At 44.9% G+C, this 24,408-nt stretch overlaps 1 long non-coding RNA gene across 1 annotated transcript; it reads right to left on the bottom strand.

The window, feature by feature from the left end:
• Positions 1-18,422: 18,422 nt before the first annotated feature.
• Positions 18,423-21,340, bottom strand: LOC148315744 (uncharacterized). Its single transcript, XR_015840624.1, has 3 exons — positions 21,280-21,340; positions 21,043-21,192; positions 18,423-18,600 (listed from the first exon to the last, which is right to left on the bottom strand). It is a non-coding gene; the product is annotated as an uncharacterized LOC148315744 (long non-coding RNA).
• Between the last annotated feature and the right edge of the window lie 3,068 nt (positions 21,341-24,408).

Genomic DNA, 24,408 nt, shown 5'->3' with positions numbered 1-24,408 from the left:
TGAGCAATGTAATTTGATCACGTTTTTGTCACTGCCTGGACGTTGGGTTCACTGGCCTGGTGGCAGTGGCTTGTAGACACTGTCACTGAGTGGGAACGGATCTCAAGGTGGGTCAAACTAACCCAAGCAGTGGATCGGTCCGTTTTTTAAATTTATTAATTTTTTTATTTTATGTATTTATTTATTATTTAATACAAGGGCTTCGGCTCACTACCAGTGGGCGGGACCAAAGAATTTGGGTTTCCTTTGAGCTAGGAGGCAGTCAAAGGCAGTCCAATCCCCGGCAACATAAAGCGCATAGCTCTGGGGACATGGAATGTCATTTCTCTGGTAGGGAATGAACCCGAGCTGGTGTGTGACTAGACCAGTGGTTCTCAATTATTTCCTGTCATGCCCCCCCTACCAAGAAGAAAACAATTCGCACCCCCCCACCACAATTTTCTTTTACATTTCGTACTAATGTACATGTTCTTTGCATATTAATGTTAGATTGTCAATAAAATATCTTACCTTAACAAAGCTAAATTGATAAAAATAAAATATCATTTTGAGAACGACTATTGTGAGGATCTCGAAACTCAGTACTCTGTGGTGCTAATATTGATGAGATGATAAATATGTTGAAGCCACAGAACAAAAAGATTAGATATTGTTTGGAAATTAATGACGTACATAAAGGAATATCAGCCTTGATTGGAGTACATTACTGCATTTAAATTTTTAATAAAAATGAAACAATTATTGATGTTATGACCACTATGAAGAATTTAAAAAACTATATATAGGGATAATTATAGTTTTCATTTTGTTATGTGTAGTCTGTTCATGTTGCATTATTTTTATGACAAAGACGATGGTTAATCGTAGGTTTGTTGCCCAAATGTACCATTACAACCTGATTAATGTTGAGAATGACGAACTCAAACTGGACACTGAAACGTAAAAACACATGGACTTCTTGCCCCTGTCCTCACACGTGCACACACACACACACCATACACGAAGATCCGGGAGGTAAGGACGGCTGTCCTACAGGATGCGGATGGAAGAACAACTGCAGCGGAACAATGCCAGGGATGTCTGGAGGGGCCTGAAGACCATCTCAGGCCACGGACAAGCAGGTAAGACCCAGAAGGGGGGGGGGCTTCAGTGGGCAAATGAGTTGAACCTATTTTTCAATAGGTTTGATCAAATGTCTGACCCCGCTCAGGCTTCCCTGATGCAGCCCCCACCCACCCCTCCTGCCACTGCGAACAAGACCCTCTCTCCCCCTCTCTCGCCCCTCTCTCTCTCCACAGGCTCCAGTTCCCAGCCTCATCAGACAACCACCACTTCCTCCTGCTCAGCCTTGTTCCTCACAACATCTCAGGTGAAGAACCAGCTGAGGAAGATGAAGGCGAGGAAGGCGGCAGGCCCAGATGGGATCAGCTCCCAGCTCCTCAAATCCTGCGCAGACCAGCTGTGTGGAATCGTCCAGCACATGTTCAACCTGAGCTTGAAGCTGGGCAGAGTCCCCCAGCTGTGGAAAACATCCTGCCTGGTTCCGGTTCCAAAGACACCCCATCCGAAGGAGCTCAACAACTTCAGACCAGTGGCGCTGACGTCTCATCTGATGAAGACCCTGGAGAGACTGGTCCTCGTCCATCTGCGCCCCCTGGTCAGCTCCTCAATGGACCCACTCCAGTTTGCATACCAGCCTGGCATCAGTGTGGATGATGCCATCATCTACCTGCTCCACACTTCACTCTTCCACCTGGAGAAGGCGGGGGGCACGGTGAGGATCATGTTCTTTGATTTCTCAAGTGCTTTCAACACCATCCAGCCCGCCTTATTGGGAGACAAGCTGGAGCAGGCGGGAGTGGCCCACCACCTCATCACATGGATTCACAACTACCTCACAAACCGGCCACAGTACGTGAGAACACAGGACTGTGTGTCTGACGTGCTCCTCTGCAGCACGGGAGCGCCGCAGGGAACTGTGCTGGCTCCCTTCCTGTTCACCCTCTACACCTCGGACTACAAATACAATTCCACAACCTGTCACCTGCAGAAGTTCTCTGATGACTCTGCGATTGTTGGCCTCATCACTGACGATGACGATCGGGAGTACAGAGGGGTTACGCAGGGGTTCGTGGACTGGTGTCAGCAGAACCGCCTCCAAATCAACGCTGGGAAATCCAAAGAGCTGGTGGTGGATTTCCGCAAGCGTCGGCACTCTCCACCTGCACCAGTGAATATCCAGGGAACAGACGTTGAGAGGGTCTCAACTTACAAGTACCTGGGTGTTCATCTGAACAATAAACTGGACTGGAGCGACAACACAGACGCTCTCTATAGGAAGGGTCAGAGCAGACTCTTCCTACTCAGGCGGCTGAGGTCCTTTGGCGTTCGGGGAACACTCCTCAGGAACTTCTATGACTCGGTGGTTTCATCAGTCATCTTCTATGGAGTGGTCTCCTGGGCAGGAGGCATCTCGGGCCGAGACAAAAAGAGACTGGACAAACTGGTGAGGAGGGCCAGCTCTGTCCTGGGCTGCTCCCTGGACTCTGTGGACTCAGTGGGGGGCAGAAGGATGACGGCAAAACTGTCATCAATGCTGGACAAACCAGCCCACCCATTCAATGACACTCTGAGAACACTTTACAGCTCCTTCAGTGACAGACTTTTACACCCTCGCTGTACCAAAGAGAGATTTCGCCACTCCTTCCTGCCAACTGCTGTCAGACTTTTTAACAAGAACATTGGGTCAGGCCTACAAACGGGAGGGCATTAGTGCAATTGTGCAGTCCTAGGATGCAATATTAACTACTACTGTACTTTCAGCCAAGGGTGTACTTAAATATTGACCAATGATGTATTTTGTTTACCATTACAGTATTCTTATTACAATACTTCTATCACTGTAGTATTTCTACCACTGCAGGATGTTCACTATTACAGTACTTTTATCATTGCAGTACTTTTATCATTGCAGTATTTTTCTATCATTGCGGTACTTTTACTATTACAGTACTTTTACCATTGCAGTACTTTTACCATTGCAGTACTTTCATCATTGCAGTATTTTTCTATCGTTGCAGTACTTTTACTATTACAGTACTTTTACCATTGCAGTATTTTCTATCATGCAGTACTTTTCTATCATTTCAGTACTCTTACCATTACAGTACTTTTATCATTGCAATATTTTTATGATTGCAGTATTTTCAATCATTCAGTAGTTTTTATCATTACAGCGTTTCCCCCTCCGTATAATGGACAAACATTAGGAGTGTTTCCTTACACTTAGATACGTTTATACTGTGTATATTTGCATGCTTTTTCTGAATGTCTGCTGCTAATGTTATACATTAACGGCTACATTACGCCGCCGACTCTGTGTGATCTATATCTTTGCTGCTGTAACACCTCAAATTTCCCCATTGTGGGACTAATAAAGGACATCTTATCTTATCTTATCTTATCTCTCCTACAACGAGGCAAGGGCCTCCACCAAGTCACCCCAGGGACAAGTTTTATTCCCTGATGGTCATCAAATTATGAGGATCTCATTCTACGCCGGAAGGGAGGAGGGGAATTTTTCCCTAATGTGAGGTTTTCGCTCCTCCACTGATGATCACACTGTTGTATGATTTCATTATGATGATCTGTCTTAAAGCCGTAAGGACATGATTTTTAAATCCACAACAGGAGGGAAATGTAAGATGGGCTGAGGATAGGTAATCAGTTTGTGTATTCATAATCATGTTTTTATACACTCATTAATGTTGAACACACACAGAGACACTTACTTGTTATTTTAACACACACACACACAGACACCGTATCCTGAAGATGTGTTTAGTTAAACTGACCTTGGGTTATGATTTTCTGCCTGCTGGAGTCCCTGGTGATTAGTTATTGATGCTTTAGTTAAACTGACCTTTATACCGTGAGTTATTGATGTTTTCTGTCTCTTGGTGATTAGTTGTTGATGCTTTTCTGTCTTCTGGTGATTAGTTATTGATGAGTTAGTTTCAATAAAAAGGCAGAACGGAGGGTGAGAGTCAGAGGGTGTGCGGGATTGAACTGGCAAGACGGCTGTTTCGCCTCCTGGCTCCCTCTCCCATTCTGAATGGCACAAAACGAAAACTTTAGTAAGTTATTTCAGTCTAAAAAAGGCGTCAGGGCATTTTTAAACCGGACAGTAAGTCGCCACTGTCTTGGTTCCTTTTTGTGCCTTGACCCATACCGGAATTATTGAAAGGATGCAGTCCTATTTACAGGCCCCAGTGACACCCCAGGTTTCTGTTGTTTGTACGAGGGCGCTTAATAGGTACTGCTATTCACAATCGTCTTAGGCTGTTTCTTTGCAGAAGTTTATGGACAATGTGTAGTGCTGTAGGATGCAGTCTAGAGCATTCTTGACATTGAAGCTTTTGTTTCCAGCAACTGCTAATGCGACCGTGCATCAAACATGCAAAACACAGACCCTTGCTCCTCAAGAAGTCAATCTTATCCTTGTGATGCTTTCTCCTAAATTCCTTACCAATTGTGAGACTGTGTTGCTCTCCATTACAATTAGCACATGGTTTGGCAATAGCATCCACTGAAACAGGTTCTGCCTTTGGCGTGGTGGTTTTGTTGTTTTCCATCTTGGCGGGCACAATGACTGTTGTGAAGACTTTCTTTGATTTTGTTGTTTCTGTGTGTTGTGATTTTGTTTTCTGTTTTATAGAAATCTTTCGTGCTTGTCAACAAAGTCAACAAAATCCTTAAACTTCACTCTTCTATTTGTTCTTTCTTGGAGATTGCAGGCAAATTTTCTCCAAGATTCTATAAGTCTGTATGGAAGTTTGTTTGCCAATGCCTTTATATTAGCCATGTTGTCCAAGTCCTCCATGTAATTAACATCTGCCATTATGTTCGAACAGCCCATAAGGAATAATGTGAAAGACTGAAGTGCAACACCATCTTCAGACTTGATTGTTGGCCAATCCATGGCTTCCTTTAAATATGCTTCTGCTATCATGAAGTCATCACCATAAAACTCCTTCAAGATTTGTTTTGCTTTGGTATATCCTGTCAGAGGTTCCATATGGATGCAGCTCTTCACCAACTCATGTGGTTGTTCACTAGTATACTGCAGCTAAAATTGAAGATGATCACGGTTATCACTTGTACGGCCTTCAATCCCATGTTCAATGGCACCTATACAGGTTTTATAATGCAGAGGGTCGCCTTTAAACGTAGGAATGGAAAGTTCGGGAAGAAGCGATGCTTTTTGACTCTTTGCTAAGTATTCTGCGACACTGGCTTGCTGTGAGATTGCGTGGCAAAGGCCATCAAGCACCTGTCCCTGTTGTTCTCTACTTTCTGTCTGATGTGGAAATCTAGCCATTGGAATAGTCGAAGTGGGAGCATTTCAGGTCAACACTGCTTGTTGCTCTGATAGGCTGTGATGGTAATTGAATGTTTTTCCTTGTTTAAATTGTAACACACTCATCAGGAATGTGGATACCATCCTCCTGGGTATTTTCATATCTTCTCAAGACATCCATCAGACTCAGGGAGTGCCGTTTGCATTGCATGCATTTCCTTCTTTGCTTTAATTGCAGCTTCTTCTTGCTCAAGTGCCAACCTTTGTTGTAAATCAGCAGCCTTTGCCTTTAAACATGCTCGTTCCATTTGAGCCTTTAATTTAATTGAAGACGTTGACAGAAGTGAGCTTCTGTCTGTTAGATTCTTTACTTCTACTTCTATGGGTGTAGTTAGTTGATGCAGATCTACTATCAGCAGGTGATATTTGTTTATTGCATCCTTCCTCTGCACGTTTCAAAACGTCCTTCTTCCATTGCTCACATTTCCATTAATTACATTTTTTGGATCAAACCAGTTATTTTGGTCATCGGCAAAATCCTCTTCAGTCTTTAAATTTTGCAGACCGGAATTGAGGTCCACAAATTCTTGCTCCATGCCGCTAAAGCAAACACGAACCTCAGTTTTTTACAGCGTCAACATTTGCATCATCCTCCATCAATTGTTCAATTTGACGTTGCATGGAGGTCAATTGAGCAAATTTGCAGCTGCGTGCCTGCATCCGTTTAGGCTTGTGATCTTCTACAGCTTTTCTCCGTCATTTTTAATGTCCGCTTTCCACTGTCTTGTTCCTCCATGTCAATCCACAATGAAGCAAACAAAAACGTCAAACTGACTGTAGCGTCTCAATTTGTAGGTCAGCCGAATGACGATCAAAGTTTTAAGCAGTTTACTCACGCACCTGTTACGTGCGCGTCCTTGTTAACTCGCGATGCTTGTCAAGTATGGACGCATGCTAACAGCTAGCAGCTCATTGTCCCGACTGGAAAGTTGCTCCTTAGCTGTGATGTGCCTAGGGTTACACTATCTATCATTAACAAACACAGCCAGCCCTCCTCTTTCCTCTTACCGCTTTCCAGTGTCCTGTCCGCAAGTAGTATTTGGAAGCCGTCAAATTCCACAACGGTGTCCGGCGTTAGCTCTGTTAGCCATGAATCCGTGAACATCAGCAAGCTAGCTCATTGGAAGTTCCTCTCGTGCCGCGTTAGCGCTGTTAGCTCGTCCATTTTCTTGGGAAGGTATCTAACATTTCCCATAAAAACGGACGGGAGGACGGGGTGGTCACGCCTCCTCTTTGCCTGGCGTTTCGCCCCCGCGCGACATCCCCCGTCTCTTCCTCCTCAACTCGCGGGGGATATCGGGTCTCGCTCCGGGAGTCGGCACGGGGTTAGCACGAAGTGCTAACAGCTGATCTCTTGTGTAAACGATTGATCCGTAGCTCCCAGTGACATCTCCGGACACGATCACGCAAAAAACAGCCCTCAGCAGCAATAAAACCACCGCAATTTGGATGTCCATTGCTGCGATGAGGTAAAATAAATAAAACTGGGTAAAGGGAAAAACACGCGAAAAAGGCTCAAATAGTGAGCCGTGCTGCTCTAGCAGGTAGCCACTCGCGTGGCGACGGAACCGGAAAAACAAATGTGGTCCCATCAAAATCTGATTGGATATTTAAAAATAAAAGCGTGAAAATTTGCTTATTTGTCTGTCGTCACCAATGATTAAAAAAATTAAAATCATTACAAAATCCTCAAGCTATCGTGATACCAGACGAGTTCTGCGGGACACCAGACCACCCCAGTTGTCCACAAAAAGTGGTCACTTCAAAATTTGATGTGGCATTTCAAAATAAAAAAATCACCTGAAATATGCACTGTGATCAACACTGATTTAAAAGAAAAATCTTTAAAAAATATCCTCAAACTATCGTGATACCAAACCAGGACTGGGGATACTAGACCACACCAGCTGTCCACCAAAAGTGGTCACATCAAAATGTGATGTGGCACTTCAAAATAAAAGTAGCCTGAAATTCGCTTATTTCACGGTCATCACCACTGAGTTAAAAAAAAACATAGCTCGAGCTTTCGTGATACCAGACCAGTTTTGTGGGACACGAGACTACCCCAGCTGTCCATAAAAAGTGGTCCCATTGAAATCTAATTTGTAATTTCAAACTAAAAGTTGCCTGAAATCTGCACATTTCACTGTCATCATGCCTGACTTTAAAATTTCATTAAAAAATATCCTCTAGCTATGGTAATACCAAACCAGGTTTGGAGGACACTAGACAACACAGCTTTCCACCAAAAGTAGTCCCATCAAAATGTAAGGAGGCATTTTAAAATAAAAGAGCTGGAGCTGTCGTAATACCAGACTAGTTTTGTTGGACACTCGACGACCCCAGCTGTTCATCAAAAGTGGTCCCATCAAAATCTGGTGTAATTTCACAATAAAAAAAAAACACCTGAAATATGCACATTTCATTGTCATCAACACTGATTTTAAAATAATCATTTCAAAATACCCTCGAGCTATCGTGATATCAGACCCATTTTGGGGGACACTCGACAACCCCAGTTGTCCATCAATTGCGGTCCCACCAAAATGTGATACGGCATTTCAAAATAAAAGTAGCCTGAAATCAGCATACATCACTGTTATCAGGCCTGACTAAAATATCATGACAAAATATCCTCCAGCTATCATGATACCAGACCAGACATATTTCACTGTCATCACCATTGATTTAAAAAAATTAATTAAAAACTAGAGCTGCGAGCAGCTATAAAGGGCCCTCGCCACCCGGACAACGTTGGGGTACTGGCACGTTGGAAATGTGAAATATTTCCGAGAAATAACGTGAGGAATCTTCAAGAGGAATTTGCTTGTAGTTAAAGTTAGAGCAGCTTTTGTTTTCAAAGCCTCGTCAATGTTTGAAGTTAATTTGTTGGCAGGCACTACAGGTGCATCAAATCAAAGACTAATAGACTGAAAAACATTTCCTTTCCGAGAGCCATCACCATTCTGAACTCTCACACACATGCACACACACACGACCACCCTTGCCTTGCTGAACAGCGACGTATTGTGTTGTATTTCTCCAATTTCATACTATTTTCCATCACAATATTTATTCTCTTATTTATCTAATTTATATATTTGATTAAATTATTGTTGTATTGCACTGGAGAGGGGAGCTCCCTAATCTTGTTGCACACTGTACAATGACAATAAAAGGATTTCGGATTCTGATAAATTTAGAATGGCCGACTTCCTGTTCAATTTAGCATACGGCTCCATGAGACTTTTTATTAGGTCTTGGCTTTGTACACACTTCATCAAATTTTCAGTTTGGTGAAACAGAGATATGGGGCTGTTTTTTTTTGTTGTTTTTTTTTTCTAGGGGGCGATAGCGAGCCATTTTTAAACAACTGTACGACAAAATAATAAAATATTGTGAATATTGAATCAACTCCCGGTTGGGTGGACGCTGGCACGTTTGGCTGCCACTGCTCACCGGTAACTCTCAGAAATTTTTTGGATCCGCTTGTTGTACCTGCTTTAGCAGTTTACAATCCCTCCAGTTACAGTGATTTTATTTATTATCTGTATGTTGAGCGATCCCGATTCTCATGAATGCCACCCACCGATTGCATAGTCGCTGACGCGTCTACTGTGGCTAAAGTTTAGCTTACCTATCAAAGTTAGCACCTGTCTGCCATGTGGACCCGCAGGCCAGTCTGCTTCTCGCACTTCTGCCTGTTCCTGTCATGTCATCAACCTGTGTCAGGACAACTTCAATCCACTGCCGCTGAACTCCGCTGGATTTACCGACACATGCCCGAGGGAAACGCACCACCACCACTGCTCCTCCTCCCGAACATCGCTCGTCGACCCTTGAAGGATTGTATGGCAATTACCGGCATTTTAAACATTTATGGGACAGAATGTCAATTATTTAATTTAGCAGGTTTATATTTACTGAATATGCTATGATCGCAAAATTCCGGACGAACTGGCGAGGCTGCCCGGCTCACCGTGGCTTGTCATCGGGACCGGGAGGCGGCGCAGGCGACGCAGAGAGAGGAAGCAGTAGCGGGGCTGCAGGTCCGGTGTCTTGCAACGGCTGCGACGGCAGCCCCATAGGCAACCACTGCCGAGCCTGTACCTCACCAACGCCAGATCCGTGGTCCACAAAATCGACGACCTGGGATTACAAATCCTGGGAAACCGCTATGTGCGAGACAGCAGTGTGATCGTCGTCACGGAATCCTGGCTGCACGCAGACGTCCCCGACGCTAGCATCCAGCTGGCCGGGCGCTCGCTACATCGCGCGGATCGGACGAGGGACACCGGTAAGAGAAGGGGCGGGGTGGCTCTGTGTTTACGTGCATGAGAACTGGTGCGGCGATAGCACGATCGTCGAGAAGCACTCTTCCCCCGACATCGAGTTCATGTCCGTTAAATGCCGGCCTTATTTTCTCCCGAGGGAGCTAACGGTCGTGATTGTCACAGCTGTTTACATCCCTCCCGACGCTAGCACTAGCACGGCGCTCTCGCTACTCGCGTGCGTCATCAATAAACATCAGCGGGCCCACCCTGATGGCGTTCACGTAGTAGCGGGAGACTTTAATAAGGCCAATTTAAAGACTGTACTCCCAGAGTTTCACCAGCATGTCAAGTGCCCAACGAGGGGAGACAACACTCTCGACCATGTGTACTCGAACATCAAGCACGCATACAGGGCCCTCCCACTCGCCCCCCTCGGCCAGTCAGACCACCTGTCCTTGCAGCTCGCACCTGCATACACCCCTCTCAGGCGCAGATTCAGGCCCACCACAAAGACTGTGAAAACCTGGCGTGACGGCGCCATGAGTGAATTACAGGACTGCTTTCAAGACACAAACTGGGGCCTCTTTGATCATCAGGACCTTGATGTCTACACACATTGTGTACTGGACTACATCAAGTTCTGCATGGAAACTGTGTCCCTACACAGGACTATACGGACCTTCCCAAATGCGAAGCCCTGGATGTCCAGCAGGGTTCGCTCTCTCCTCAAGGCCCGTGACGCTGCCTTCAGGTCAGGCGACAAAGCCCAGTACAGGGTGGCTCGTGCTGACCTGAGCAAAGGCATCAAGCTAGCCAAGGCAACCTACAAGGGGAGGCTGGAGGCCCACCTTGCCAGTAACAGACCACGGGAGGTGTGGCAGGGTCTACGGAGCATCACCAACTTCCGTGGCAGCAGCACGACCTCTGCAGACCCGAGTGCATCGCTGGCAGAGGAGCTTAACTGCTTCTTCGCTCGCTTTGACTCGTCCCAACCGTCACACCCCCGCACTTCATGCTCCAACTCCCCCCCACTCACCGTAGAGGAACACGATGTGAGGCGCGCGCTCCTGGCTGTTAAACCCAGGAAAGCTACTGGTCCCGACGGAATACCAGGCAAGGTCCTCAAAACACCAACTGTCACATGTTTTCTGCAGGATCTTCAACCGCTCCCTGGCTCAAGCAGTCATCCCCTCCTGCTTGAAAACTTCCACCATTATTCCTGTCCCCAAAAAGTCACCAGCCGTCCACCTGAATGACTACCGTCCTGTTGCTCTCACACCAGTCATCATGAAGTGTTTCGAGAGGCTGGTTCTCCAGCACATCAGGGACTGCCTTCCTCCCACTCTGGACCCCTACCAGTTTGCATACCAGATCCACTGAGGACGCCATCAACACTGCTCTGCATGTTGTGCTGGGCCACCTGAAACAACAGCGGAGCTATGCAAGGATGTTCTTTGTGGACTACAGCTTGGCATTCAACACAATCATCCCAGACATCCTCGTCGCCAAACTGGACATTCTCGGCCTCCCTGCCCTCACACGCATCTGGATTAAGGACTTTCTGACCAACAGACCCCAGACTGTGTTGCTCGGCCCCTACACGTCCTCCACCTGCATGCTGAGCACCGGTTCCCCTCAAGGATGCGTGCTGAGCCCTCTCCTATACGCCCTCTACACCTACGACTGCAGCCCGGCCCACGGCAACAACAGCATCGTCAAGTTTGCTGACGACGCGACAGTGGTCGGTCTGATCTCGAAAGGTGACGAGACAGCCTACAGAGAGGAGGTAAAGAGACTGACAGCTTGGTGCAAGGACAACAGACTGCAAAAACAAAGGAGATTGTCGTCGACTTCAGGAGGAACAAGACGGTGCCGCCCCCCCTCTGCATCGAAGGCGTGTGTGTGGAGAGGGTCCACACGTTCAAGTTCCTCGGAGTACAGATCTCCGACGACCTTTCTTGGACTCACAACACCACAGCAGTGGTAAAGAAGGTCCACCAGCGTCTGCACTTCCTGAGAGTCCTCAGGAAATTCAACCTGGACAGGAAGCTGCTGCTAGCCTTCTACCACTCGTCCATTGAGAGCCTGTTGACGTACTGTGTCTCCACCTGGTACAGCGGCTGCACTGAGGCGGACAGAGTGAGGCTCCAGAGGACAGTCAAAACAGCGCAAAGGATTATTGGCTGCCCTCTCTCCTCACTGTCGGACATCTAATCCGCCCGGTGCCTCAGAAGGGCTCTCAACATCGTCAAAGACAATACCCACCCAAACTCACACCTGTTCGACCTGTTGCCCTCTAGCAGGCGCTACAGATGCATCAAATCGAGGACCAATAGACTGAGAAACAGTTTCTTTCCGAGAGCCATCTCCATTCTGAACTCTCACACACACACGAGAACACCCCTACCTTGCAGAACAGCATCGTGATGTGTTTTTATATACCCTATTCTGTACTAAATTCCATTGCACTCTCTTATTTATTTATCTAATTTATATATTTGTCTGTATTATTGTTGTATTGCACTGGAGAGGGGAGCCCTCTAATCTCGTTGCACACTTGAGTACAATGACAATAAAGGGATTTCTAATTCTAATTCTAATTCTACTACGCATAGGAATGACTGATTGTAGTCATGGTCTTTACTGTTTTATGATATTATTTTCACATGCTAACGTTATATTACTTAGTTTATAAATGTGTGAACATAGTATTTTCATGACCTACACTCACATTCACATCATACATATTCAGTCTGCACATTACAAACTGATGACAAGCCAGACAGCACTTCATGGACAAATATGACAAAGCACATTCTCCACGTAGGCCATAGAGATGCAAACATACCAAATTGGGCACTGGATTTAGTTTTAAAATCGCTGCATTGGCTCCCCGTGTGTTTCAGGATTGATTTTAAGGTGCTTCAATTAGTTTTTAAATGCCTTAACGGTCTTGGGCCATCCTCGCGGACCCTGAGGTCCTCTGGCACCGGCCTGTTAATTATTCCTAGGGTGAGGACTGGAACACATGGCGAGGCTGCATTCAGCCATTCTGGTCCTCGTCTATGGAATAGCCTGCCGGAGGACATCAGGTCCGCAGAGACCGTTGATATTTTTAAAAGGAGGCTCAAGACCAGACCTGGGCATTGCACGGCCCGCGGGCCACATCCGGCCCGCCGGGTGGCACTGACTGGCCCGTATGACAGACCTGGGCATTGTATGGCCCGGGCCACATACCTTTGGTTGACTCTGACCGCGAGTGTAAGGTTAATTGGAAATTTCAAAATAAACATACTTTTTAATTTCACCTCATTCATGGGCTAAAGCTGCACTGCTTTTATTCTGAAATTGTTTTGTTTTTTTTATTCCCGCACAATGTGCGTCGCACATAATGACGTAATGCGTTTATCAAGACATGCGCGCAATTGAATCACAACAAGACGACGTTCGCCCTCAAAAATGTCCGCTCAGGCTAAAAAAAGAAAGGTAGATGCCGAATGTAGAATTTTCAACAAAAATTGGACAGCGAAGTATTTATTTACTGAAGTTAGAGGTAAAGCTGTGTGTTTAGTTTGCGGGGAGCAGATCGCCGTGTTGAAGGACAACAATTTGAGTCGGCATTACCAGACGAAACATGGAGAGAAATATAAAAACGGCACCAGATAACAATGAACTGGGACACTTTTTCTCAAAATCACAGTTCAGTGACAGTCAATATGTTGTATCTTGCTTAATGTTTGGTGCAAAAAGACAATATTGTGATGTCTTTAAAATGCTCAGAACCTTTACACAACTATCCAACAGTATATGGAACTCAAAATGTGTTTTGAAGTGAATGTGACAGAATATGTTTACTAATATGAGTCACAAATAGTAAAAAATGTTAATATTTTGTCTACCATTGTGTTGAGAAATTTGAATGAATAAATTTTTGGAAGGCAACCTCATTTTTTCAGTTTATTTGGTATTTAGTTTCATTGCTTAACTTTAATATATACTCTTGCCAGCTTGTCAAAACAGTGCTATTTACTGCTTTTTAAAAAAGAAATACAATTAATATTATGCAGAATTGAGTTCAGCCTTTTGGCCCGGCCCTCCACAATATTTTATGTTTCTTATGCGGCCCCATGGAAAAAATAATTGCCCACCCCTGCTCAAGACTCACCTTTTTTGTTTGGCTTTTAAATAATTTATCTTAGTCTTTTAATTCAGGACTGTCATTTTATCTATTATCATTGTCTTTAATTTTTTTTAGCTTCTTTGTCTTTTAGTATCATTTTTCTTATACATTTTAGCTCCGTCGTTTTATATTATTGTCTTTTAATTTTTAGCTTCTTCTATGTCTTTTAGTATCATAATTTTTCTTAAATATTTTAGCTTCGTCTTTTTATATTATTGTCCTTTAATTTTTAGCTTCTTTTTTGTTTAGCATTATCATTTTCTTTTATATATTTTAGCTCCAGTGTTTCCTCAAGGGGGGCCTCCGCGCTGGGAGGTGTGGCTGGCCTTCTCACAGGGGGCTTCATCCCGGAGGCTCCTTAGGCCCGGGGCCCTCTGCACTATGTGTAGGGTCTACCCCGGTCAGTCTGGGCTAGGGGTCTGTGTGTTGGCGCAGCTCCCTGTGGGCGTGAGCCGTCATCCCTCTCAGCGCGGATTACCTACCCTGGGTACATTTTCTCATATGGTTTCTCTGTGCCTTACCCTGTCTTTCTACTAAGATGGTTTATTAAGTTGTGTGAATGCGAGTGTTCTGTGTGTATGCGAGTTCAGGCGTGTATGTTGATGTGTCTTGTGTTTATGTTGAGTGGGTGGAATGGGTTTTAGTTTTTCGTTGTAATTTGGATGTTTTTATTGTACAGCACTTTGAGCTGCATTTTATGTATGAAAAGTGCTCTTATAAATAAAATTTGATTGATTGATTGGAGGGTTCACTGGGACGCCATTGCAAAAACACATTCTGAAAGACATAATTTGATTTTGGAGCACACATACATGCACACTGACAAGATTACAGGGGAATACCAGCAGGAGAGACGGAGAGACTGCCCGCCGGAGAAGGCCAGCCGTGGAATACCAGTCTTGGGGACCAGCTGGGAATCAACCATCCAGACAATGATTAATCTGGAGAGGACCTTCCCTTGGACGTAGACCCGTGTCGGGGGAAGAATGTGAGGCTGGGCTGAGATAACGCACGACTCTTTTCGACTGTGCTTGCCCGAGTACATTTTCTCATGAGATTAAGAAAAAGCCGCTCAGTACTATTTCCTGAACCTCTGCCCCATTCATTTCAAAAGTCCTAGATAATGTAGTCGCCACTCAACTCCACTCTCATCTCACCTGCAATAACCCTTTCAGTCCGGTTTCCGTGCACTTCACAGCACTGAATCAACTCTACTCAAGGTCACCTCTGATCTCCTCATTGCAGCTGACTCCGATTCATTCTCCATTGTCATCCTTCTTAACCTGACTGCGGCCTTTGACACCATCTCACACACCATCCTTCTCAAAAGACTTTCTTCCATCGGCATCACCCACACCGCCCTCAACTGGTTCCATTCATACTTCAAAGACCGCACTCAGTTCATCCAGCTTAAATATTTCTCATCAAAGTCCCTCCCAGTCACCTCAGGTTTGCCCCAAGGCTCGGTCCTAGCCCCCCTATTATGTATCATATACCTCCTTGCCCTTGGCAGCATTTTCCGAAAATTCAATATCGCTTTATATTGCTTCGCGGATGACACCCAGCTCTAGTTCTCCTGCAAACCCAGCATATCACTCCCTCCCACCTCCGTCACCTCCTGTCTATCTGAAATCAATGACTGGTTTTCTAATGATTTCATGAGGCTTAACAGCGACAAAACAGAAGTTATTCTTTTCAGTACAAAATCAATACAATCCAAAGTTGTCAGTTTTCCCATTCCTGTTGGCCCCTCCATTGTTTTCCCCTCCCCTCAGGTCAAGAGTCTGGGTGTCATCCTTGACAGCACTCTATCTTTCCATAAGCATAATAACACAACCCGGTCAGCCTACTTCCATCTGCACAATATCAGTCAACACCGCCCCTCCCTTTTTCCCTCATCCACTTCTATTCTGGTCCAAGTCGAGTCAAGTCAATTTTATGTGTATAGCCCTTAATCACAGACAGTCTCAAAGGGCTTTACATAACCACAATCAACATCCACTGATCTTAACCCCCAGGAGGGCAAGGAAAAACTCAAAACCCCATTGGGGGAAAAGTGAGAAAACTTGAGAAGGGACCACAGATGGGGGGGAAACCCCCTTCCAGGATGACCAGGCTGCTTTGGATGCTAAGTGGGCAACATTTGACACATACAATGATGCTATACAATGTTAGATGAGATAATGTGAGAGTCAATTAAATGAAGTGCTGCAGGAAGATGACTTTAGTGGAGTGGGTCCTCATCCAGGACCGTAATCTCCATGGCAGCATATCCGAGGATGAGCCTTCGATCTTGAAATAGTCAGTTTGGGGTAAATTCAAAACAGCCACTTCCAAGTGAATCACCATCACCTAATTCCCAAGCCGTGGAATTGGGAACAGAAAAAAAAGAACAGAAATAGTAAACAGGCCAACAAGTAGTTCAACGAAGTGCTGAAATATAGGGAAATCAGAAGAGGCGCTGCATGAAGACGACTTTGGGAGAGCAGGTCCCTCCCCGGTTGGTCAGTGCCGTAATCTTCATAGCAGGTCACCATCACCTAATTCCCAAGCAGGGGAAGAGGGGGCAGAAAAGAGGAGAAGCGGCAGTAAACAGGCCAACAAATAATTAAATTAGATGCTAAAGTATATAAATAAATTGATCAAATGTCACGCTGCAGGAAGACGACATCACTGGAACAGGTGCATGCCCAGTTTGTCAATGCCTTAAACTTCCTAGTGGGTCACCGTCACCTAATCCCCCAGCCGGGGAAAAGGGGGCAGAATAGAGAAGAAAAGAGAAAAAGCGGCAGTAAACAGGCCAACAAATAGTTCAACTAAATGCACAAGAGTATAAATGCGTCTTTAATAGTGTTTTGAACATTTCTACTGAGGTGGCGCCTCTAATACCTGAGGGTAGTGCATTCCAAAGCATTGGTGCCCGAATAGAGAACGCTCTAGAACCTGTGGACTTCTTTTTGGCTCGCGGAATCACTAAAAGACCAGCATTTTGTGAGCGAAGGTTTTGGGACGGAACATATGGTACCACGAGGTCAACGAGATAGGAAGGAGCTAAGCCATGCAATATTTTATAGGCAAGTAGCAGAACTTTAAAATCACATCTCAAGTGGACCGGAAGCCAATTCAAATTGGCAAGTATCGGGGTAATATGATCAAACTTTCTCGTTCTAGTCAAGAGTCTAGCTGCTGCATTTTGAACTAACTTTTAATACTAGACATGGGGAGACCCGAGAGCAAAATGTTACAATAGTCGAGGCGAGACGTAACAAACGCATGGATTAAGATTTCTGCATCACAAGTTGATAGAATTGGGCGAATTTTAGCAATGTTACGCAGATGAAAAAATGCAGTTCTAGTAATATTTTTAATGTGCATTTGAAACGACATAGTTGTGTCAAATATAACACCGAGATTTTTTGTTGAATCCTTTTGGGCAATTTATCGATACTCATAGTGGTGTCTTTGAAAAAGGTACAGATGACGCGCTGGTCCAATGATCAGCATCTCGGTTTTATCTGAGTTAAGACGCAAAAAATTGAAAGACATTCATAGTTTAATTTCGGCAAGGCATGCCTCTAATTTATAGCAATCACACGGATTCGTTATATCCAACGGCATGTATAATTGCGTATCATCAGCATAACAATGAAAACTAATGTTATATTTCCGTATAATATCACCAAGCGGTAGCATCTAGTACCAATCCCTGCGGAACTCCGCGTGTGATCTTACAAAGATCAGAAGTCGCATTGCCATGAATTACACGGTGCGTCCTCTCCGACAGATACGAATTAAACCAAGAAAGCGCTGAACCTGAAATGCCAACACAAGTTTCAAGGCGTTTTAATAATATGTTATGATCAAGTGTCAAAAGCGGCGCCAAGATCGAGTAAGAGTAATACAGTGAACCCTCGGTTATCGCGGTTAATGGGGACCGAGACCACCCGCGAAAACTGAAAATCCGCGAAGTAGCGGCGCACCTTCAAAAATGCTTAAATTATATATATATATATATATATATATATATACGGGTAGAGAGAGAGAGAGTAAAATTCATGTTATAACAAAAAAAAATTATTATTAAAACTTCTTATTTTTTTATTCCCCAGCCATTATTTTTGTATTTATTCAATTACTTATTTTTGTATTTATTTAATTACTTCGACTTTTAACTTCTGGTACGCCGTCCGGTGTGCCCTGTGAATGTTATGATCCTCCAGCAGAGCTGGAGGATTGAGCAGGACTCTCCAAACGCAGACACAAGTAGGATAACAATCCGACGCCAGGTAGTCAGTGTAGGTGGTAGTGAGTGTAATCAGTGAGTGAATGGGAATCCGGTGCGGGGCTGGTGGGCGCGTCTCGCAGCAGCTGACCGCATGGCGCGAGATGATCGCTGGAGGAACGCCCACACAGCTGAAAAAACAAAAACACACGCGGCATGACAGGCACGGATCATGCCAGTGAAATGAAAGGTGGCATTCTTCATTTATTTATTTATTCATTTATTCATTCATAACTGACAGCCTCGCGCTCCGCTCGTGCCCGGGGGGAAGAGGTGCTCCTCTTCGGCTTAACTGTGACGCGAGCATGCCCTCCTCCTCCGGAGCTTCCATTCGGTTAAACTTAGGGGCCGCTTGACACCGCCCGTGCCCGGGGAAGGTGCTCCTCTTCGGCTTAACTGTCACGCGAGCATGCCCTCCTCCTCCGTAGCTTCCATTCGGTAAAACCTGATTGGAAAGGTTCAAATTGATTATTACTAGTCATATATTCATTAAGTTTTTCAAGATTTTTGCAATAAACGGAAGATTTGAAACCGGTCTATAGTTGTTGAGACTCTCTGGGTCGAGGTTTGGTTGCTTAAGTAGCGGTCGCATAATGGCGGTCCTAAAGCTGCTGGTACTATACCCGTGGTAAGTGATAGATTAATAATATTTAAGACAGACGGTCCTAGGGTCATAAACAGTTCTTTAATTAGTTTGCCAGGAAGCGGATCGAGCACACAAGTTGTCGGTTTTGCCCCACTAACCAATTTTGTTTGGCTTTCAAGAGATACTTTTTTAAATTGAGATAAGGTTATCGGACAGTTATCAGCCCTAATGTCCCTATTAACACCATTTATGACGGAATTCAACGGAATTGTAAGAACAGTGTCTTTAATCTCATCACGAATACACTCAATCTTCTGAGTAAAGAATTGCATGAAATCGTGAGCTGAATAGGAAGAGCTATCCGAGGTTGGTTGCTGTTGCGTTAGCATTGCTACAGTAGCAAATAAATATTTAGGGTTGTTTTTATGTAAAACAATTAATCTAGAGTAATAATTAGTTTTGGCTAGATTGAGCGCTTCCTTGTATAAACTAGCGCACCATGCCTGACGGAAGACCTCCAGTTTGGTCGCACGCCATTTGCGCTCAAGCTTCCTACAAGAATCGTTTCAGTATGCGTGTTTCCTCATTAAACCACGGAGTCAGCCTCTTTGGACAAGTTTTAGTTTTTAAAGGTGCGACGGAGTCAGGCGCATTTAACAGAGCGACATTAAAGTTGTTTGTAAGATCATCAATCGGACCAATATAATTAGGAAACGAATCGGTTACTAAAGGGAGTAGCTCAGAGAGCGCAGCGGTGGTTAAGGAGCTAATGTTGCGGCTGCTATAGCTTTGATCATGGTCAGAACGATGGCAATGCGCCAAGACTTCAAATTTGATTAAGTAATGGTCAGCTATAGCACTAGTATATGGTAATACAATTATTTTTGAGGATGCTAAGCCCCGGGTTAATACCAAATCTAACGTGTTACCATTTATATGCGTTGCTTCATCTATTATTTGCATGAAACCAAACATATCAATTATTGTCCGAAACGCCACGGTAAGTGGTTCCGACGGGAGATTCATATGAATGTTGAAGTCGCCCATGATATATTATCCGCATGAGTTACCAAATCAGCCACAAATTCAGAAAATTCATCTAAAAAGCCTGAGTAAGAGCCAGGGGGACGGTAAAAAACGGCAAGATAAAACGGCAGTGCGGCCGTGGATCGCATAATGAGAACTTCAAATGTTTTGAAGGAATTGCTAGGACGAGGACTAAGTTTTAGATTAAATTCGGAAATGAGGGCTACACCCCCATCTTTCTCATCATTGCCTCTCGCAGGCAAGGGGCCAGAGACAATTACTCGACTCAGACTCATCTTTCTGGCGAGATCACAAGTCCTTGCTATGTTTTTTCTTTGTGATCTCTGATTGCTTCATCCTAGTTGTTGGAGCAGTTTTCTTTTGAGTAATGCAGTATGGCAACACCACCACTAGGGCAATTGATGACGTCAGCACTGGTTGCGTTCATCCATAAATAACAAATGCAGGACAGGTGGGGGAACGCTGGTCGGATACCGTTTTTCAACCGCACTTACTCAAGACGCATTATTTATGTACAAACTGGAAGATAGAAGATAGTATATTGTATTGATTACCGCATATGCACGGATGTTTTTGATTTGAAGTTTGGAAGACCGTAGCCATTGATTTATTTATTTGATTTACTTGACTTCACGGCATGACATCTGGACTGAAATGACTACGATTAAGACTAACCCTTGACTGTTTGACGTGACATACATAACTACACATCAACATCAAGACCAGTGAAGCCGAGCGAACGTCATCGCAACTTCAACCCATGGTGAGTGAGTGCGCGTTAAAACTTTCTTTAGCCAGCGTATCATTGAAACGGCAGTAACACTAGCGTCATTGGAGCCGACGTGTATCACTATATCTGAATAGCTAGCGTTGTTTGCACTGCGCTGGTGTCTAGGTCTCTTGCGTGCTAGCTCCATAAGATTAGCTTCAATGTCGGGTGCTCTGGCCCCAGCAATACACATTCTGTGGTTGGATTTTCAAGCTTAATGTATCGAGTAATGGAGTCACCTTTCACTAAAGTGCGGGAGCCAGGAGACCGAGGTGGAATGGAACTGCTCTGTGTCTTAACAGGCTCAACGCGATTAGCAAGCCGTTTACGGCCAATGCTAACCGGTGCTGTCCGCCACATTTACGCTTACCACATTACTCTGCTCTAGCTGGCGGACACGTCCCTCCAGCAGGGAGAGTCTTTCCATGAGAATGGTGCAAGTGTTGCATGTGGTGGTGCACGAAACCATAGTTGCGTTTACTCGCCTGGTGGATGAAAGCAGACGAACAGATGTCGCGCCGAAAGTGACGACACCCTCCACGACCGGGATTCCCACGTTGTCGTCGTGTGGAGGCTTGAGCGGCTCCCTGGAGTGCAGCCAGCATTCTGGGGGCCTGACTAAGAGGAATCCCACCCTGGTGGTCGAACCAAGCGTTAAAAACTTGCTCTCGACTACACACCTCAAAAATGGAAATGGAAGCTCAAAGAAGGAATATTCATACTGGATCGGCCGTCGCCCAGGATAACCAGGTCCGCGTTGGTGCAGTAGAGAGTCCTGCAACTTCGAAAAATACGCTAGACTCAGTTAATGATGACCTAAATGACAATGTAGTGACAGTAGGAGGAGGACTGAGGATAATCTCATTGAATGTGGAGGGTATATCGATGGCTAAGTGTGAGTTGATGGCGCAGATGCTGAGGGAGAAAGATGTACAAGTGTTGGCACTGCAGGAAACTCATCTGACTAAAGAATCGCCCCCATCGAGATACAGTATATCCAGCTTCATACCCATCACGAGAATAGATCATCAACAGTACGGAACCATGATATATGTACATGAAGACATCCCTGCCATAGACAGAGGATCCTCTATGGACGAACACAATATACACAGGTCAGAGATTGAGGTGCTGGGTACAACAGTGGTCAACATATACAAGCCTCCAAATACAAGCTGGCCAATTAGTGTCCTCCCACAATACCAACATCAATCTATAATATTAGGAGACTTCAATAGCCACCATACATCGTGGGGATACACAGAGCCCGACCCAGCTGGAATCCAGCTCAGCAACTGGGCAGAAATAAATAATCTCCACCTCCTTTACCATCCAAATGAACCAGGCACCTTCCACTCAGCACGATGGCAGAGGGAATACACACCTGACCTGACCTTCGTTACGAGGGACACAGATGGCATATCAATGCCAGCACATCGAAGAGTGCTGGGTAACTTCCCAAGGTCCCAGCACCGACCAATATTGATAAAAACAGGAATCAACATACCAGTCACACAATCTCTACCCCTGCCAAGATGGAACTTGTTGGAATTTATCTTGATATCAATGTTAGAATTTAACTTTAACCCAATGTAAACTCAAATAAGTAATCTGACTCCAATTTGCGACCTTACCCAACTCTCACTCATCCAACAATATGCGTGCTCGTTCTGCAATAGAAAGGTATCAGGAAGCCGGCATTTTCACGCACAAAGTGGATTTATTCCCAATACAGATTTTCTACATGGCACCTGGATCTCGGGTCCCTCTCAATACAACTCTACACCTCTCTTGCCACCAGCGAATGTGTTCTACCCCCGAGTTGCCCAGTACTGATTCATACTATACAACATGCAAAAATGGCACAGACAAAGGCATCCTGGCATGATTCTATTGGCTATGTTTATTGCAGTTAACTTTAGCTCGCTCTCATTGGTCTTTCTCCTCCCGCCGAATCCCGTGGCTCCTCCTGCGTGCGATCCCCCGATGGCCGCTCCTTCCCGGAGTCATCTTGTCTCGCTCAGCACCTTCTGCTTCTAAAACATTCCATTCTTGCACAACCCCCGCAACCAGTTTCGCTTCACCAGTCACACTCTCAGCATTTTACAATATCACATTTTCATACATTGGATGCACCAACATCTAATGAACTATGTTAAGCTCAAACTCTTATATTCCTTTAATAGTCAAATGTATGAAATCCTTTAAGTGTAACTGAAGTTTAGACCATGCTAATGACCAAACCCTCAGGATTGGAATGCAGGAAGATTGGATCACAGCTGCACCACAGGAGGTGTGAACGAGACCCCTCTGAAACAATGGACTTCCATGCCGGGATCACAAAAGTGGTTCCTAGCAGTCTACTCTTTGTTCAGTTTTTAAATTGACTGCCATTTACATTATCCTTTAAACTTTAGAAAGGCAAACTGGCAGGGTTTCGCAGAGCAAGTTGATAAGACATGCAAGCGAATCCCAGCAAAACAGGAGAATATAATTAGGTTCAATAAACTCATTCAGAGCAGTGCAAAAAAGCACATACCCCGGGGAGTCCATAAAAGATATATACCATGCTGGACACCAGAATGTGAGGAAATATTAAAATCCTATGAGGAAACCCAGAATCCAGATACTGGAGAGAAATTGCTGGAGAGACTGCAGGAGGAGAGACAGAGAAGATGGATGGAAACGGTAGAGAGCATGGATTTCACAAGATCCAGTAGACATGCATGGAAACTGATTAAAAAACTGGACGGGGGTGGAAAAAAGAGCAAACAGTCTAACGTAGTGAGCCCTGATAGTGTTGCAATTAATATAAGAGGAAGAGGAGCTCACACCCCTGACTACAAGTTCGAAACCACCATAAAGAAAAAGTACCAGCAGCTAATCAGAGACATGCCAGAAGAAGACGGGTTCTCCCACCCAGTGAGCGAAGAGGAGGTGAAAGCAGCACTCAGAGCAACGAAGTCAGGCAAGGCAGCAGGAGTTGATGGGATCTACCCAGATATGTTGAAACACCTGGGTCCAGCTGCGATTAAATGGATGGCATCTGCTATCACTGATGCAATAAACATGGGTAGATACTGCCATCTCTGGAAAAGAGCTAGGGTCATAGCCATCTTAAAACCGGGGAAATCACCAGAAGACCCAAATAACTACAGACCAATATCCCTGCTATGCAGTATGTATAAGATAATGGAGAGGATAATCCTAACCAGAATAACACCAACCCTGGAGCTGAATATTCCTTGCCAGCAGGCAGGATTTAGAAAGCACAGAAGCACCACAGAACAGGTACTGGCTCTAACAACATTCATAGAGGCAGGATACCAAAGAAAACTAAAAAGTGGTGCTATATTTTAAAGGAGTGGAAGAGTTTAAACCTGGCTAGTTTTATTCGATGTCCTGCATCTTGTGTCACTGTTATTCTGTGGAATGCTGTGTGGGTGGCTGGTGAAGCTGGAAAAAGAAAGTGAAAGAATGTGAGGTTTGGGAGGTTTTAGGTCGGTGCCTGGCGCAGACAGATACCTCGAGGGGGAAGGGATGCACAAGAAACTGGACCCTCCAGCCACAAGCAGGAGGGGCCACCACTTGAAGAAAGACCAAGAGAAGCAAGCTAAAGTTAACTGCAGCATACACATAGCCAATAGAATCATGCCAGGATGCCTTTGTCTCTGTGTCATTTGCATATTGTGTCTATAAATTAATGCTGAACAGCGAAGACAAAGAGAGCTGTATTGAGAGGGACCCAAACTCAAGTTGTAGATTTGTGTGTTAGGAATAAATCCACTCGTGTGTGAAAATGCCGGCTTCCTGATACCTTTCTATTGCAGAACGAGCGCGCATATTGTTGG

Source organism: Idiotropiscis lumnitzeri, unplaced genomic scaffold (assembly GCF_059441095.1).
Source record: "Idiotropiscis lumnitzeri isolate Australia: NSW breed Sydney's pygmy pipehorse unplaced genomic scaffold, RoL_Ilum_1.0 HiC_scaffold_45, whole genome shotgun sequence".
NCBI classification, from domain to species: Eukaryota; Metazoa; Chordata; class Actinopteri; order Syngnathiformes; family Syngnathidae; genus Idiotropiscis; species Idiotropiscis lumnitzeri.
The sequence above is the reverse complement of the archived record's forward strand: the minus strand, read 5'-3'. Positions and strand labels throughout refer to the sequence as shown.